The following is a 17,683-nucleotide window of genomic DNA, read 5'->3' as shown; positions in this document are numbered from 1 at the left end:
AATGCTGTATCCGAACATTACAAGTTTGTTTTTCCTACTCATCTGCATTAACTTACATGTTTCTATATAAAGAGCCAAATGCCATTAATCACACAAACCAGAAATTTTGTCCAGGTTCATTTTGTATCAAACTACAGTAACTTATCTTTGACACCTTCCTGTACACCATGTACAACATACACCATACACATACACATACACCTGTACATCATCAGCAAACAACTCCAGACTGCTGCTCACCCTGTCTGCTAAATCATTTATGTATATAGAAAATAGCAATGGTCCTATCACACTTCCCTGGGGCACACCTGGTGTTACCCCTGTCTCCGATGAACACTCGCCATAGAGGACAACACACTGAGTTCTATTACTTAAGGTGTCTTTAAGCTAGTCATATACCTGGGAGCCTATTCCAAGTGCACAACTACCTTCATCAACAGTCTGCAGTGGGGTACTGTGTTGAATGCTTTTCAGAAATTTAGAAACATTGAATCTGCCTGTTGCCCTTCATCCATAGTTCACAGTATGTCATGTGAGAAAAGAGCAAGCTGGGTTTCACATGAGCAATGCTTTCTAAAGCCGTGCTGATTCATGGACACAAGCTTTTTGATTTCTAGGAAATTTATTATATTTGAACTCATAATATGCTTTATAATTCTACAGCGAACCAATCTTAAGGATATTGGTCTGTATTTTTGTGGGCCCATTCTTTTACTATTCTTATATACAAGAGTCACCACACTTTTTTCCAATCACTTGGTGCTTTGCCCTGGTCGAGATATTCACAATAAATGCAAACTAAGTAAGGGACCTATGACACAGTGCACTCTTTGTAAAACCGAATTGGAGTTCCATTTGGACCTGGCAACTTATTTGTTTTCACCTCTTTCAGTTGTTTCTCTACGCCACAGATGCTTATTACTATAACACCCATACGAAATGCCAAGTGCTGGTCAAACAATGGTACGTTTGTACAATTCTACTGCATGAATGCTTTCTTAAACACGGAATTTAAAACCTCAGCCTTCCTTTTGCTATCTTCTACTGCCATATCAGACTGGTCAACAAGTGACTGGATGAAAGCCTCAGATCTGCTTAGTGATTTTACAAAGGATCAGAATTTTAGCCGAGATAAGACGGTGATAGCTGTTGTAAACTTCACATGTTGATCTTTTCACAGACAAGCAAATCTCTACTAATCTTTGCTTCTCATCATTTGCATGTACTCTTTTGAATTTAGAGTACAACAGCCTTTGAATCCATTACTGAGCACATAATTATCCAGAGCATGATTTACAGTCTGTTTGAACTTTGCCCATAATTCCTCTACATCCATCATTCTGGAATTAAATGATTGCAGTTCATTGTCTAAGTGAGATACTAACAACTGATTACCTGATCTTTCAAGCTGAAACACTCTCCTCGCCCTTTTGATTGATTTATTAACTTTTGTAACCATAGTCACTATGATGACATCATGATCACATATCCCCATCTCTATAATGACACCAAAAGGTCCAGCCTGTTTGTAGCCACAAGCTACAAGATACTTTCATTGCATGTGGGCTGCCGAACTAGCCACTCAAGACAGTTTTCAGAAGACTGTCTGTCTGTATCCCCTCCAATATATCCATAGACATCGCAACCTATACTGATAGGTTAAAGTCACCACCAACTATATCGCACAACCTGGGTATTTATGCAGAACTAACCATAGACTTCCTTTGAATGACTCTAGAACTGTCACAGCAAAGATGGGTGACCACGAAAAACATTCAACAATTAACTTGGTTTCACCTAAACCTATTATGTGCAACCAGATAACTTCACTATCACACTCAATTTCAATCTCAGTCAAGATATAATTTTCGTTGAATGCAATGAATGCTTTCCCTCCTACAACGTCTAATATGTCTTTCCGATAAACACTCCAATAATTGCTAAATATCTCAGAGCGTTTACTTTGGGTTTTAGCCAGCACTCAGTCCCAAGAATAATTTGAGGTTGAGAACTATCCTTGAGGGAAGTAAATTCGAGAACCTTGTGATTAGAACTTCAGCACTTTACTGATAAAATTTTTACAGTTGAAATGTCTTTACTCTTAATATGGTCCAATTTCCCTATACACATATCGACTGGTGAGTGCCAATGACAGCACCTCAAACTACTGTCTAGCCTAAAAAAAAAAAAAAAACCGTGTGCACTCCACAAGTACTCTGCTACCCGAGTAGCTGCTTCCTTTGTGTAGTGCACCCTTGACCTAACAAGAGGAGTTCTACAAATTCCCACCTGATAACGCAAGTCCAGAAATTGCAGCCAAGACTGTCACAGAGATGATGAAGCCTTTAGTTGAGACCCTCCACTCGGCTCCAAACTAAATGACCCCGATCAACTCTGGGAATGAAAACCCTTGCGACAGGCATCACTGGTGCCGACGTGTGCCACAATTTGCAGACGACTGCACCCTGTATGCTTAACAGCTGCAGGCAAGATGGCCTCCACATCTCGGAGGAGGCCCCCCGGCAGATTTACTGAGTGCACACTGGCTTTCTTTCTAGCCCTGAATGCTATGTTCCTACAGGGCTCCATAACATGACTAACACTGGAGCTCCCAATAAATAGCAAACCCTGCCCACGTATTCCTGATCGAACCTGATGAAGGAACGGTCACCTGTTCATTCACAAGGCTTTCTGTTCGGCGGTCCATTTGGTGCTATTTTGAATGGAGTGAGCTGTGTGTCAGCACTGGCTTTCTTCCAATCCAATCTATTCCAATCCCTCCACACACACACTCACCATCATAGTAATGTACACTGAACAGATATTATTAAGTAACAACACTAACTCTTTGCAAAGCCAAGAGAATGAGTGAGTGTATGTGAGGGAAAAGACCTGTCCAATTACGTGTGAAAACCTCTTGAGTATGTCCCAATGCCATTCAATTTTACTTGCTTTATGTAATTATTTTTTATGATTATAACCACAGCACACTTTCTTAAGTGAATGTGCATGAGATAATCTTTCATTTATAATGTATCTCCACTAATTAAATTACATCTTTTTGGTAATGGGCTTTCACTGACCAAACATTTATGCACAGTTGTGTTGTTTGTTATCAGTTTCTTTTATCATATAGTCACTGGCACCTGTCACTTACTTTGTTATTTTTTGAATTATTTTGCACTATTCAGCACTAGAACTACGTCATTCGCACAGCACAAGCTGCAAATTGTTGTGTCACTAACTGAAGTAAACTTTCCTAGGTGTGTTGGTACTTCTTTGCCTAATTTTTCATAACACGTGTGCACTGCAGTCTGGTAGGTGACAAGTGAAACACAGGAAAGAGGAGAAAGGAGGACAGACATTGAGTAACAAAGGAAAAGAGTACTGGGTTATGGGATGGAACAAAAGCTGTTATGCAAAATCAAACAATGGAACACCCAGGATGGAATGACAATATTATGAAAAGGATAGTTGCTGGAGACTGTGGCCATGTGTGTGCGAGCTGTGTTTGAGTGAGTGAGTGAGTGAGTGAGTGAGTGTGAGTGTGTGTTTTGTATATTTCTGAGAAAGGCCTTTTTTGGCTGAAAGCTTCCTTGCTGACAGGCTTTTTGTTGTACTGCAACTCAGCATCTCTGCTATATGGTGAGTAGCAACTATCCTTTTCATAACACTGTCATTATTCCATCCTGGATTTTCCACTGTTCGATTTTGCTTAACGGCTTTTCTTCCATCCCGTAACCCAGTGCCATTTTCCTCTGTTACTATTTCCTAACGTATTACTATACTCACTGTCCCTTCCGCTTTTTTCTCTCTCCTGTGTTTCACTTGCTGCTTTCCAAACCGCTCTGTACACTCTACTTATGAACCACAATGTATCAACCATCTCGGCTGCACACAGCAAATGGCTACAAGGCCGTGCTGATTGTTAGTGCAGCATCTCACGTCCCACATTACTCCCGCCACTTCTCCTGTCATGCGATGCTGCTCGCAGTCTGGCCTCATTTACATTATAGGGGAAAAAATTGTGGATGCCTGGACACAAATTCCAATCTCACTATTTCACAACCAGTGACTTAAATAGGTAACTTTGTTTTTCTCTGTTCTATAGCAGTTGAACCAAAGTTAACTGATCATGGAGCTTATCACCATCATCATCATTTACCTGTAATCCATACAGGCCCCCTGTACACTTTTCCATGCATTAATCACCTTACATATTTCCTGTCATGTATTATCTGCCACAAGGTTGTTAACATTGCCTTTCTTACCTACTGGAATGAACCATTAAATTTCTATGGCCCATCTGCCATCAATTCACCTGGCTACATGTCCAGCCCACAATTATTTCATTTTCATTACAGTCATATCTTCTACTAAAGTCTGTCTCCTTGTTCATTTGTTTGATTTTTTTTCTCTCCAAGTAATTGCCAACATGCATCTCTCCACTGTTTGTAAGCAATCTTCAGTTTTGAAACAGTTACACATGCCTCAATACACACTGATTGCTAACGTTCCTTTTGAGACACACTGGAAGCTTAGTTTTGAAAACCTTGTTCAGTTTAACAAAAGCAATCAAGGTAATATTTACTCATATGTATATTTATTTTAATGTGCATCTATATGCTGTCTTCAATTGCATAAGTGCAAATACTTATAAACTAGTTCTATGATTCACTGTTAATTTCTACTATCAAAGTATAGCAAGTTGCACCTCACACTTCAAAATGGATAATACTACAAGTAATTGGTGTTTTTTATCAAAATGTTAATTAAAAATTATCTTAATATTACTGTAATTGAGTTTCAGGCCTACCTGCAAAATTCATATATTCAGTTGTTTTCTTTACTTTAGATATTTATTTGCAATGAGGATGATATTTGCTTTATGACAAGAAAATTATAACAAGAATATTGTCGCCCATGGACCATGGACCTTGCCGTTGGTGGGGAGGCTTGCGTGCCTCAGCGATACAGATAGCTATACCATAGGTGCAACCACAACGGAGGGGTATCTGTTGAGAGGCCAGACAAACATGTGGTTCCTGAAGAGGGGCGGCAGCCTTTTCAGTAGTTGCAGGGGCAACAGTCCAGATGATTGACTGATCTGGCCTTGTAACACTAAGCAAAATGGCCTTGCTGTGCTGGTACTGCGAACGGCTGAAAGCAAGAGCAACTACAGCCGTAATTTTTACCGAGGGCATGCAGCTTTACTGTATGGTTAAATGATGATGGCGTCCTCTTGGGTAAAATATTCTGGAGGTAAAATAGTCCCCCACTCGGGTCTCCGGGCAGGGACTATTCAGGAGGACAATGTTATCAGGAGAAAGGAAATTGGCATTCTATGGATCGGAGTGTGGAATGTCAGATCCCATAATCGGACAAGTAGGTTAGAAAATTTAAAAAGGGAAATGGATGGGTTAAAGTTGGATATACTGGGAATTAGTGAAGTTCGGTGGCAAGAGGAACAAGACTTCTGGTCGGGTGAATACAGAGTTATAAATACGAAATCAAATAGGGGTAATTCAGGAGTAGGTTTGATAATGAATAGGAAAATAGGAATGCGGGTAAGCTACTACAAACAGCATAGCGCACAGATTATTGTCGCCAAGATAGATACGAAGCCCACACCTACAGTAGTACAAATTTATACGCCAACTAGCTCCGCATATGACGAAGGGATTGATGAAATGTATGATGAGATAAAAGAAATTATTCAGATAATGAAGGGAGACGAAAATTTAATAGTCATGGGTGACTGGAACTCGACAGTAGGAAAAGGAAGAGAAGGAAAAGTAGTAGGTGAATATGGAATGGGAGGAAGGAATGAAAGAGGAAGCTGCCTGGTAGAATTTTGCACAGAGCATAACTTAATCATAGTTAACACTTGGCTCAAGAATCATAAAAGGAGGTTGTATACATGGAAGAAGCCTGGAGATACTCGAAGGTCTCAGATAGATTATATAATGGTAAGACTGAGATTCAGGAACCAGGTTTTAAATTGTAAGACATTTCCAGGGGCAGAGGGAATTTGAGGATATGGGACCTGGGTAAACTGAAAGAACCAGAGGTTGTAGAGAGCTTCAGGGAGAGCAGTAGAGAATGATTGACAAGAATGGGGGAAAGAAATACAGTAGAAGAAGAATGGATAGGTTTGAGAGATGAAATAGTGAAGGTAGCAGAGGATCAAGTAAGTAAAAAGACGAGGGCTAATAGAAATCCTTGGGTAACAGAAGCGATATTGAATTTAATTGATGAAAGGAGAAAATATAAAAATGCAGTAAATGAAGCAGGCAAAAAGGAATACAAACGTCTCAAAAATGAGATCGACAGGAAGTGCAAAATGGCTAAGCAGGGATGGCCAGAGGACAAATGTAAGGATGTAGAGGTGCATATCACTAGGAATAAGATGGATACTGCCTACAGGAAAATTAAAGAGACCCTTGGAGAAAAGAGAACCACTTGCATGAATATCAAGAGCTCAGATGGAAACCCACTTCTAACCAAAGAAGGGAAAGCAGAAATGTGGAAGGGGTATATGGAGGGTCTATACAAGGGCGATGTTCTTGAGGACAATATTACAGAAATGGAAGAGAATGTAGATGAAGATGAAATAGGAGATATGATACTGCGTGAAGAGTTTGACAGAGCACTGAAAGACATAAGTCGAAACAAGGCCCCGGGAGTAGACAACATTCCATTAGAATTACTGATAACCTTGAGAGAGCCAGCCCTGACAAAACTCTACCATCTGGTCAGCAAGATGTATGAGACAGGCGAAACACCCTCAGACTTCAAGAAGAATATAATAATTCCAATCCCAAAGAAAGTAGGTATTGACAGATGAGAAAATTACCGAACTATCAGTTTAACAAGCCACGGCTGCAAAATACTAACACGAATTCTTTACAGGCGAATGGAAAAACTGGTAGAAGCCAACCTCGGGGAAGATCAGTTTGGATTCCGTAGAAATGTTGGAACACGTGAGGCAATAATGACCCTATGGCTTGTTTCAGAAAATAGATTAAGGAAAGACAAACCTACGTTTCTTGCATTTGTAGACTTAGAGAAAGCTTTTGACAAAGTTGACTGGAATATTCTCTTTCAAATTCTGAAGCTGGCAGGGGTAAAATACAGGGAGCAAAAGGCTATTTACAATTTGTACAGAAACCAATGGCAGCTATAAGAGTCGAGGGACATGAAAGGGAAGCAGTGGTTGGGAAGGGAGTGAGACAGGGTTGTAGCCTATCCCCGATGCTATTCAATCTGTATATTGAGCAAGCAGTAAAGAAAACAAAAGAAACATTCGGAGTAGGAATTAAAATCCATGGAGAAGAAATAAAAACTTTGAGGTTCGCCGATGACATTGTAATTCTGTCAGAGACAGCAAAGGACTTGGAAGAGCAGTTGAACGGAATGGACAGTGTCTTGAAAGGAGGGTATAAGATGAACATCAACATAAGCAAAATGAGGATAATGGACTGTAGTCGAATTGAATCGGGTGATGGTAAGGGAATTAGATTAGGGAATGAGACACTTAAAGTAGTAAAGGAGTTTTTCTATTTGGGGAGCAAAATAACTTATGATAGTAGAAGTAGAGAGGATATAAAATGTAGACTGGCAATGGCAAGGATAGTGTTTCTGAAGAAGAGAAATTTGTTAACATCAAGTATAGATTTAAGTGTCAGGAAGTCATTTCTGAAAGTATTTGTATGGAGAGTAGCCACGTATGGAAGTGAAACATGAACGATAAATACTTGAGACAAGAAGAGAATAGAAGCTTTTGAAATGTGGTGCTACAAAAGAATGCTCAAGATTAGATGGGTAGATCACATAACTAATGAGGAGGTATTGAATAGAATTGGAGAGAAGAGAAATTTGTGGCACAACTTGACTAGAAGAAGGGATCCGTTGGTAGTGCATATTCTTTGGCATCAAGGGATCACCAATTTAGCTTTGGAGGGCAACATGGAGGGTAAAAATCATAGAGGGAGACGAAGAGATGAATACACTGAACAGATTCAGAAGGATGTAGGTTGCAGTAAGTACTGGGAGATGAAGAAGCTTGCACAGGATAGAGTACCATGGAGAGCTGCATCAAATCAGTCTGTGGACTGAAGACCACAACAACAACATTGTCGCAGAAGAAGCTCAGTAGCCCAGTCACCATGGTGTAGTGGTTATGACACTAGACTGTTGCATGGAGGGTCGTGAGTTCAACAAAACTCACCTGAACTGTAAAATTTTAACTTCTATATTCGGTTCGAGTACATTCTAGAAGTATCCACAAATGTCAAGAATCATTGTACTGGAAAGTTCTGTAACTGTATATATACCGTATGTGTTCTGGCTGTAGGCAGTTCGCTCCGTGCTCTTGTATGTGCAAGTGCTGAATAAACCTCCATTAAGTGAAGTTAGTGTTCGTCATTCATCTAATTACACCTCCCTCTACGTGACAATTTGATGAGTGGGGACCGAAAGGAAATTTTGAAAATAATGAACAGTTATGAAGTGGAGGAAGAGTAGGAAACACAATAGCTGATGACCACCACATCAAGCCAGGTAAAAAATTTCACCAGAATATGGAACAGGTAACTGGGAGGTACAGCAATGAGTAGTCTATGGGGAAACAGCAATCCAGAAGCTAAACTTCCTGTTACGGTCTACAATAAGTTGGAAACTAAAAAGGATGTTTTACATAAGTATTGTAGAGCCTATAACAACTTACGAATGTGAGCGCTAGGAGTTTACTGGAAAAAATTGAAACAAACTAAAATCTGTAGAAATGGACTATCTCACAAGACTGTGTATAATACTTCAGTGAGACCAAGTAAGAAATATGATTACAGAAATGTTCGAGTCCCAAGAAAACATTACAGACAGAATAGAAGAATGGCAGCTCGCCTAGTATGGATATACACAGTGAATGGCACATGGTCAAATAAGAACTTGATGTACCATTCTCAGGGAAGACGGAGAAGAGGAAGGTCAATGGTTGCCGGATTATATAGGGTAAAGAAGGCCACAAGAAAAAGTGAAATAGAAGATGAACAGGAACCATAGGAAGACAGAAATCGATGGTGACACGTATGTGGGATGCTGTAACGGCAGTAGGAGATCCACAAGGGGTGGAGAGAAAATACTGTGTACTATTTACTCCACATACTGTGATATAACACACACTGCTACTTGCCATACAGCCAACAGAATTTTTGAACTCCTGAGTCTTCATATTCAGATGATTTGCATGAAACATGGCTAATGAGATATATTTTTAATTTTCTTTTGAATTTGTAGGTGTTTACAATTTCTTGCTCTATGTTAGACGGGAAGTTGCTGAATATCTTACCACTCGAGAACATAAATTGATTATGAATATAGAACAAGGAGACAAAGGCAACATGAAAATAATTTTTTTGTCCTGTATTGTAACTGTATGTCAAAGTTCACCTGAAACTGATTTTTATTGACAGTAACAAAAAATATTAACACATTAAAATATGAAAGCATAAAGCATGGTGTCTCTCCATTACTGGTATCTGTAAGGGGACTTTGTTAAAATTCATTTGGGAAAAAAGGATTTTATTTGAAAATGTGACAAAAGAATCATGTAGAAATTGTTAATGTCTCCTTTACTACATACACTCCTGGAAATGGAAAAAAGAACACATTGACACCGGTGTGTCAGACCCACCATACTTGCTCCGGACACTGCGAGAGGGCTGTACAAGCAATGATCACACGCACGGCACAGCGGACACACCAGGAACCGCGGTGTTGGCCGTCGAATGGCACTAGCTGCGCAGCATTTGTGCACCACCGCCGTCAGTGTCAGCCAGTTTGCCGTGGCATATGGAGCTCCATCGCAGTCTTTAACACTGGTAGCATGCCGCGACAGTGTGGACGTGAACCGTATGTGCAGTTGACGGACTTTGAGCGAGGGCGTATAGTGGGCATGCGGGAGGCCGGGTGGACGTACCGCCGAATTGCTCAACACGTGGAGCGTGAGGTCTCCACAGTACATCGATGTTGTCGCCAGTGGTCGGCGGAAGGTGCACGTGCCCGTCGACCTGGGACCGGACCGCAGCGACGCACGGATGCACGGCAAGACCGTAGGATCCTACGCAGTGCCGTAGGGGACCGTACCGCCACTTCCCAGCAAATTAGGGACACTGTTGCTCCTGGGGTATCGGCGAGGACCATTCGCAACCGTCTCCATGAAGCTGGGCTACGGTCCCGCACACCGTTAGGCCGTCTTCTGCTCACGCCCCAACATTGTGCAGCCTGCCTCCAGTGGTGTCGCGACAAGCGTGAATGGAGGGACGAATGGAGACGTGTCGTCTTCAGCGATGAGAGTCGCTTCTGTCTTGGTGCCAATGATGGTCGTATGCGTGTTTGGCGCCGTGCAGGTGAGCGCCACAATCAGGACTGCATACGACCGAGGCACACAGGGCCAACACCCGGCATCATGGTGTGGGGAGCGATCTCCTACACTGGCCGTACACCACTGGTGATCGTCGAGGGGACACTGAATAGTGCACGGTACATCCAAACCGTCATCGAACCCATCGTTCTACCATTCCTAGACTGGCAAGGGAACTTGCTGTTCCAACAGGACAATGCACGTCCGCATGTATCCCGTGCCACCCAACGTGCTCTAGAAGGTGTAAGTCAACTACCCTGGCCAGCAAGATCTCCGGATCTGTCCCCCATTGAGCATGTTTGGGACTGGATGAAGCGTCGTCTCACGCGGTCTGCACGTCCAGCACGAACGCTGGTCCAACTGAGGCGCCAGGTGGAAATGGCATGGCAAGCTGTTCCAGAGGACTACATCAAGCATCTCTACGATCGTCTCCATGGGAGAATAGCAGCCTGCATTGCTGCGAAAGGTGGATATACACTGTACTAGTGCCGACATTGTGCATGCTCTGTTGCCTGTGTCTATGTGCCTGTGGTTCTGTCAGTGTGATCATGTGATGTATCTGACCCCAGGAATGTGTCAATAAAGTTTCCTCTTCCTGGGACAATGAATTCACGGTGTTCTTATTTCAATTTCCAGGAGTGTATTTTAACGGGTACTGCAACAGAGGTGTGGGATCTCATAAAACCGAAGACCAAAAACAATACTGAAATGATTGATTGCTATTCACTACATAGAGGTGGTGTTGAGCTGCTGACAGACACAATGAAAAAGACTATTAAAATATTTAAGATTTTACACAAAGTCCTTCTCCAAAGTGAAAAACAAGCAAATGTCCACGCAAGCACAACTTACATACTCTGTCTCTGGGCACTGAGGCCCAACTGTGATTGTGCCTGATGTAAGCAGCAATCAGCTAGGATTGGTGGTGAGGTAAAAGGACACTTGAGGTGAGAAGGAGGACAAATATTAGGATAGGGATTGGAGAAGAAGCTAGAGCTGCCTGTCGAAGCATGCATGGACATGGTGGGGACCAATAGAGCTGCTAGGTGCACTGTTGGGAGGGGGGGGGAGGGGGGGCATGATGGGGATGGTAATAAGTGGGAAAAGATGTCTGTAGTACTGGAGTATGGAAAGGGATGGGTATGCAGAAGACAGGGACTACCAAAGGTTTAGCTCACAGGAGGTCATGGGAGCAAAGGACATTTTGTAGGGAGAGTTTCCACATGTGCAGTTGAGAAACAGCTGGTGTTGGTAGAAGGAATTTAGATGGCACAGGCTGTGAAGCAGTCAATAAAGTGGGTGGCGTGTTCGGAAACTGGGTAGTCCTCCTGTCTCTCAGCTACGGTTTGGTGGTGGCCATTCATGTAGACAGACAGCTTGTTAGTTATCATGCACATGTAGACAGTGGTTAAGTGGTAGCAGCTTAGTTGGCAGATCACATGACTGCTTCAACAGGTGGGGTAAGAGATCCCTGTGGCAGTACTGGAGTACATGGTAGTGGAAGGATGTATGGGGCAGGTCTTGCATCTAGGTCTACTGCAGTGATATGAGGCAAGAGATCTGGAGCAGGGGTGGAATAATGACAGACAAGGATATTGCGTAAGTCTGACAGGTGGCAAAACACTATTGTGGGAGGGATGAGAAGGAGAGCTGGGAAGATATTCCTCATTTCAGGGCTCAATGACAGGTAGTTGAAACACAGGTGGAGAATGTGGTTCAGCTGCTTCAGTACTGGGTGGTACTGAGTCAAGACAGGAGCGCTTCTTTGTGGCCGGATAGTGGATATGTGCGAAGTGGCAGGTTACTGGAGAGGCGAGGCAGGAGTTCTGCTTTGGAACAAGGTTGGGAAGGTAATTTCGGTCTGTAAATGCCTCCGTGAGACCCTTAGTACATTTGCAGGAAGACTGCTTGTCACTACAGATGCGATGACTACAGTTGGCTAGGGTGAATGGAAGGGACTTCTCGTCAAGGAATGGGCGGCAGCTGTTGAAGTGGATGTATTGTTGGTGGTTGGTAGGTTTGATGTGGACATAGGTACTGGTGTAGCCATCCCTAAGATGGAGGTCAACATTGCTGAGTTGAAGGAGGACCAAGTAAAGCAAATGGGGGAGAAAGTGTTGAGGTTCTGAAGGAATGTGGCTAGGGTGTCCTTACCCTCAGTGCAGAACATGAAAATACCATTAAAAAATTTAAACCAGGTGACAGGCTCGTCAGATGCTGGGAAAGGTAGTGTTCAGTAGCAGCTTAGGCTTAAGTTTATTAGTGCAAACTGATGTGGCATCAACAATGATGAGCAGGGTTCCAGGTGGAAAAGGAATGACAACTATGGAGAGTCGATGGAGCAAACAGTTAGATGTCTTTTATATAGGAGGGCAGGTTACATATGGTAGCCCTGGGAGAGCCAGCCATGACAAAACTCTTCCATCTGGTGAGCAAGATGTACGAGACAGGCGAAATACCCTCTGACGTCAAGAAGAATATAATAATTCCAATCCCAAAGAAAGCAGGTGTTGACAGGTGAGAAAATTACCAAACTATCAGTTTAATATGTCATGGTTGCAAAATAATAACACGAATTCTTTACAGACGAATGGGAAATCTTGTAGAAGCTGACCTTGGGGAAGATCAGTTTGGATTCCATAGAAATGTAGGAACACACAAGGCAATACTGACCTCATCGCTTATCTTAGAAGATACATTAAGGAAAGGCAAACCTACATTTCTAGCATTTGTCAACTTACAAAAAACTTTTGACAACACAGACTGGAATACTCTCTTTTCAATTCCAAAGGTGGCATGGGTAAAATACAGGGAGGGAAACGCTATTTACAATTTGTACAGAAACCAGATGACAGTTATAAGGGTTGAAGTGTACGAAATGGAAGCAGTGGCTGAGAAGGGATTGAGACAGGGCTGTAGCCTACCCCTGATGTAATTCAATCTGTATATTGAGCAAGAAGTAAAGGAAACAAAAGAAAAATTTGGAGTATGGAGAAGAAATAAAAACTTTGAGGTTTGCCAATGACATTGTAATTCTGTCAGAGACAGCAAAGGACTTGGAAAAGCAGCTGAATAGAATGGACAATGTCTTGAAAGAAGTATAAAAGATAAGCAAAATATGGAATGTAGTCTAAGTAAATCAGGTGATGCTGAGGGAATAAGATTAGGAAGCTGAGGGAATAAGATTAGGAAATGAGACACTTAAACTAGTAAATGAGTAATGCTATTTAGGAAGCAAAATAACAGATGATGGTTAAAGTAGAGAGGATATAAAACATAGACTGGTGATAGCAAGGAATACGTTTCTGAAAAAGAGAAATTTGTTAACATCAACAATAGATATAAGTCTCAGGAAGTATTTTCTGAAATTATTTTTATGGAGAGTAGCTATGTATGGAAGTGAAACATGGACGACAAATAGTGCATATGAAAAGAGAATAGAAGCCTTCAAAATGTGGTGCTACTGAAGAATGCTGAAGATCAAATGGGTAGATCATGTAACTAACGTGGAGGTACTGAACAGAATTGGTGAGAAGAGGAATTTGTTGCATAACTTGGCTAGAAGAAGGGATCAATGGTAGGACATGTTCTGAGGTATCAAGGGCTCATCAATTTAGTATTGTGGGGACACAGTATATTGGAGAGGAATATCCTCCCTACCATCCTCATCACACCTCCCATAGTGGTATTCTGCCACCCACCAAACCTATGCAGTATCCTTGTCTGTTCCTACTCCACCCTGTTCCCAATCCCTTGCCTCATATCACTGCAGTATAGCTAACTGTCCCATATATCCTCTCATTACTGCCTACTCCAGTCCTTTCACAGAAATCATCTTACCCCATCAAAGACAGGGCCATCTGTGGAAGCAGCCATGTGATCTACCAACCAAGCTGCAACAACTGTGCTGCTTTCTCTGTGGGTGTGGCAACTAACAAGCTGTCTGTCTGCATGAATGGCCACCAGCAAACAATGGTCAAGAGACACCAGCACCACCCAGTTGCTGAACATGCTCCCCAACATGACATGCGTCACTTTAATTACTGCTTCACAGCCCATGCCATTTCAATTTTTCTTTCCAGCACCAGCTCTTTTTTTTAAGGTGGAAAATCTACCTATAAAATGTCCTTTGTTCCCATAGCCCCCCTGGCACAAAATTTCACAGTCCCTGTCTTGCACACAACGCCTTCTCTGCTACCATTCCAGAACTACATGTCTTCTATCTCACCAGTGCACTTACAAAACCTTTTTCCTTCCCTGCTTCTCCTCTCTCCTTCTTTTGTACTCCTCTGGTCTTCCTCCCCCCCCCCCCCCCCCCCCCCCCCCCCCCCCGCCAGAGCACAGCCTCCCAACACTGGCCCTAGCAGCTGTATCCTGTACCCTCATCACTCATCCCAGCAGACTGTTTCTATATTGTTGTTATTCAATCCTGGATAATACAGTGTTTAAAGTGACATTATACAGTCTCAAAACACAAGAAACAACAAAACTAGTGAGGTGCCTCTCACAAACACTATAAAATATTGAAAAAGGTGTTCAATATCCTGGCATGAAAATACTACAAGCACTGTGATGAAACAATATCATCATCATCATGACTGATGTTTTATATATATGGCTTTTCCTGTAAAAATGACTAGGCTACCTATTTCTATTCAAGAATTCTTCTATGGCAGAAAAAATGTTTGTAAAGAGATACATTTTTAATCAACCTGTGAAAATATTTCTGTTATCCCTTAAGACATTTTCTTTCCATGTGCATATTGATATATGGTTTTATAGCTGAACATTTATCCCTTTCCGTGCCAAAATTTGGTTTATTAAAGGGTAATGCAGATCATTTTTCCTTCTAGAGTTGTACTTGTGAATATACCTGCTACTCTCACACTCAGATGGATTGTTGACAAAGAAGTTAAATACAGTAAGAAAATAAAAGTAATGTGAAGCTGTGGTTAACATTCCAGCTGCTTAAAGAGATGCCTATAATGTGTACATGTGTGAACACCCACAGGTAATTCTAATTACTTTCTTTTTTACAATGAATATTTTTTGTCTACGTGTGGATCTATAGCAGAATATTGTCCCTTATGACACTCGCAAATGAAGGTATGCCAAATATCTCAACTTACTGAGTTCTATATGCCATGAAGCTGGTAATTATTCTTATGCCAAAACGAGACAAACTTAAAGGTTTTAGCATGTCTAGTATAGGTCTTCTCACTTTAAATTTTCCATCAATATAAGAACACTGAACTTTCTACCCTGTTATTATCTTTTGTTTGTATAGTGCATTAACAGGAGGCGAGTTTTCTTCTTCACATTACATAACTGGTATTTTCATAAGTAGCCCATTTGACAAAAATCAATCTGCGGCTTCTACAAAAACATCATTTATTGTTTTCCCTGGTAATGATTTGTTGCCTGGCCTCACAATACTGTTTGTATCATCTGCAAACAGGGATATTTCTGCCTCCTCCCCAAAATAGAATTGTATATTATTAATATAAAAAAAGAACAGTAATGGGCCAACAATCATACTGTATGAAGTACCCACTGCAATTTCTCCCAAGGAGGATCATTTGTACGATAAATTGAAGATGACATGGTGTCTGTATTAATATTTGAATTATTTAAGCAGGCTATGATAACTTTCTGCATGCTGTTTCTCGAACTAAATGAGGCATATGCTGCACTACTTATTCCATAAAAACTTAACTTCTCTAGCAGAATATTATGAGGACACAAGCCACAGAAGTTCCAAACCAATGACATTTTATCGTTTACAGAATCTACCATATACTCAGTAGGGTGATCCTTTTGAAATACATGCTGTAAGTGACTTAGTAACACTGAAAAATATCGAACAATACGATAATATAGCACAACAATCGTAGACTACAAACAGCAAGCTGAAGTTGTAGGGCTCACGTTTTCATCCTGTGATTAATGAGTTTTATGTATCGCATTAACTGAAAGTGAAATGATACTTTACACGACTTTGTGTTATGGTACTCTGCGTAATTATTGTAAAAATGTATTTTACAAGACAAAATGAAAAATTCAAACTCTAAGAATTCTGTTAAACAATGTGTCTGGTTTTCAGAGATAATTGTATATGGCCTCAATATAATAAACAAATACAGAGATACGTGATCTTACATCTTGGCTAGGGATGAAAACTTACTAGCACTGATGCTGACTGTATCGGCGCTGCTACTAACACAGGTTATTTTTCTTTTCTTAAGTGACGTAATTAAGAGAAATTGATCTGAACATTTCACAACAGAACCAACTATCAAATATCACTATATATTACTCGACAGTTAAGAACATTATCACTACCGAATCTGCAAACAATCAACTATAACAACATTGTAAACACACTCTCTCTTGCAGACGCCGTCAACGCAGGCGCTTGTTATTTCTAAGACTGTGAAAAGATATATCTACACGCTGTGAATGTCTCCAGTGTATGCTCTTATAAAACAAAGTACCTGGAATACCCTTCATAAAGGTCACAGCCATGTTAAGCAGGTCTATGATCAACTAAGTAGTATGATCTCTGCAAGGAGTAGACATTTTGTGACGCACTGAGCGTACATTGACCAATCACGTCAGTTGCTAGTTGGTATCGCGGCTGTGTAAGTCGTGGCTCGCCATATTGTGTGAATTTGGATGTTTATGTTCCGTAGTGTCGCGGTGTTTTCCTTGCCAATTCGTTATCTACCGGGAGTACGCTGTTAAAAGTGAAAGTGTGTCATTACAGTTCTGAAAATCGTATGAAGAAAAGTTTTTCAATAGTTGTGCTTCTCACTTCATTGTTTTGAGGTTGGCACACCAGACGTGATTTAAAGTGCAAGTTGACGGGAATACTGGCAGCAGACGACTTATTTGTTTCGACAAGAATGCCTGTTCGTAAACAAGGTGGTAAGATCAAATTACTTAGAGCTAGGTGTTTGTGAGTCTTTTGCTTATAGTTTCAGCAGTACCGTAGCTAGGGAGTGGCTTGTAGCGTCTCTCTTTCAGTTTGACGTAGAATCACCATCTGTTACTACACCATATGGGATTTTGCGTCCAGTGTTTTTAAATGTTTCAGATGGTACATAGAAATTACAGGTTTCGTTTTGCTGTTACCTGATTTGATGACCTTTGGTTCTTGTCTAAAACAGTCAACAGCCATGTGAAGTACAGGTTAAGGACGCCGCGAACACCGTTGTCAGACCCAACTGACACCCCCACCCCTCCAAAGTTTATGACAGT

The 17,683-nt window shown here is 41.3% G+C and overlaps 1 protein-coding gene across 4 annotated transcripts in view; it reads right to left on the bottom strand.

Moving 5' to 3' along the window:
- Window positions 1–16,993, bottom strand: part of LOC124596082 — a 46,937-nt gene extending 29,944 nt beyond the window's left edge. Inside the window, exon 1 of one of the 4 annotated variants that reach the window (XM_047135070.1) lies at window positions 16,918–16,993. The gene's annotated coding sequence lies outside the window, so the exon portion shown is untranslated. Of the gene's footprint in view, window positions 1–16,582; window positions 16,861–16,917 lie in introns of those variants that run through there. The other 3 variants (XM_047135071.1, XM_047135069.1, XM_047135068.1) reach the window with 3 other exon arrangements.
- Between the last annotated feature and the right edge of the window lie 690 nt (window positions 16,994–17,683).

This window comes from Schistocerca americana, chromosome 2 (genome assembly GCF_021461395.2).
Source record: "Schistocerca americana isolate TAMUIC-IGC-003095 chromosome 2, iqSchAmer2.1, whole genome shotgun sequence".
Classification (NCBI taxonomy): domain Eukaryota; kingdom Metazoa; phylum Arthropoda; class Insecta; order Orthoptera; family Acrididae; genus Schistocerca; species Schistocerca americana.
This window is presented reverse-complemented; position numbering and strand designations above follow the sequence as displayed.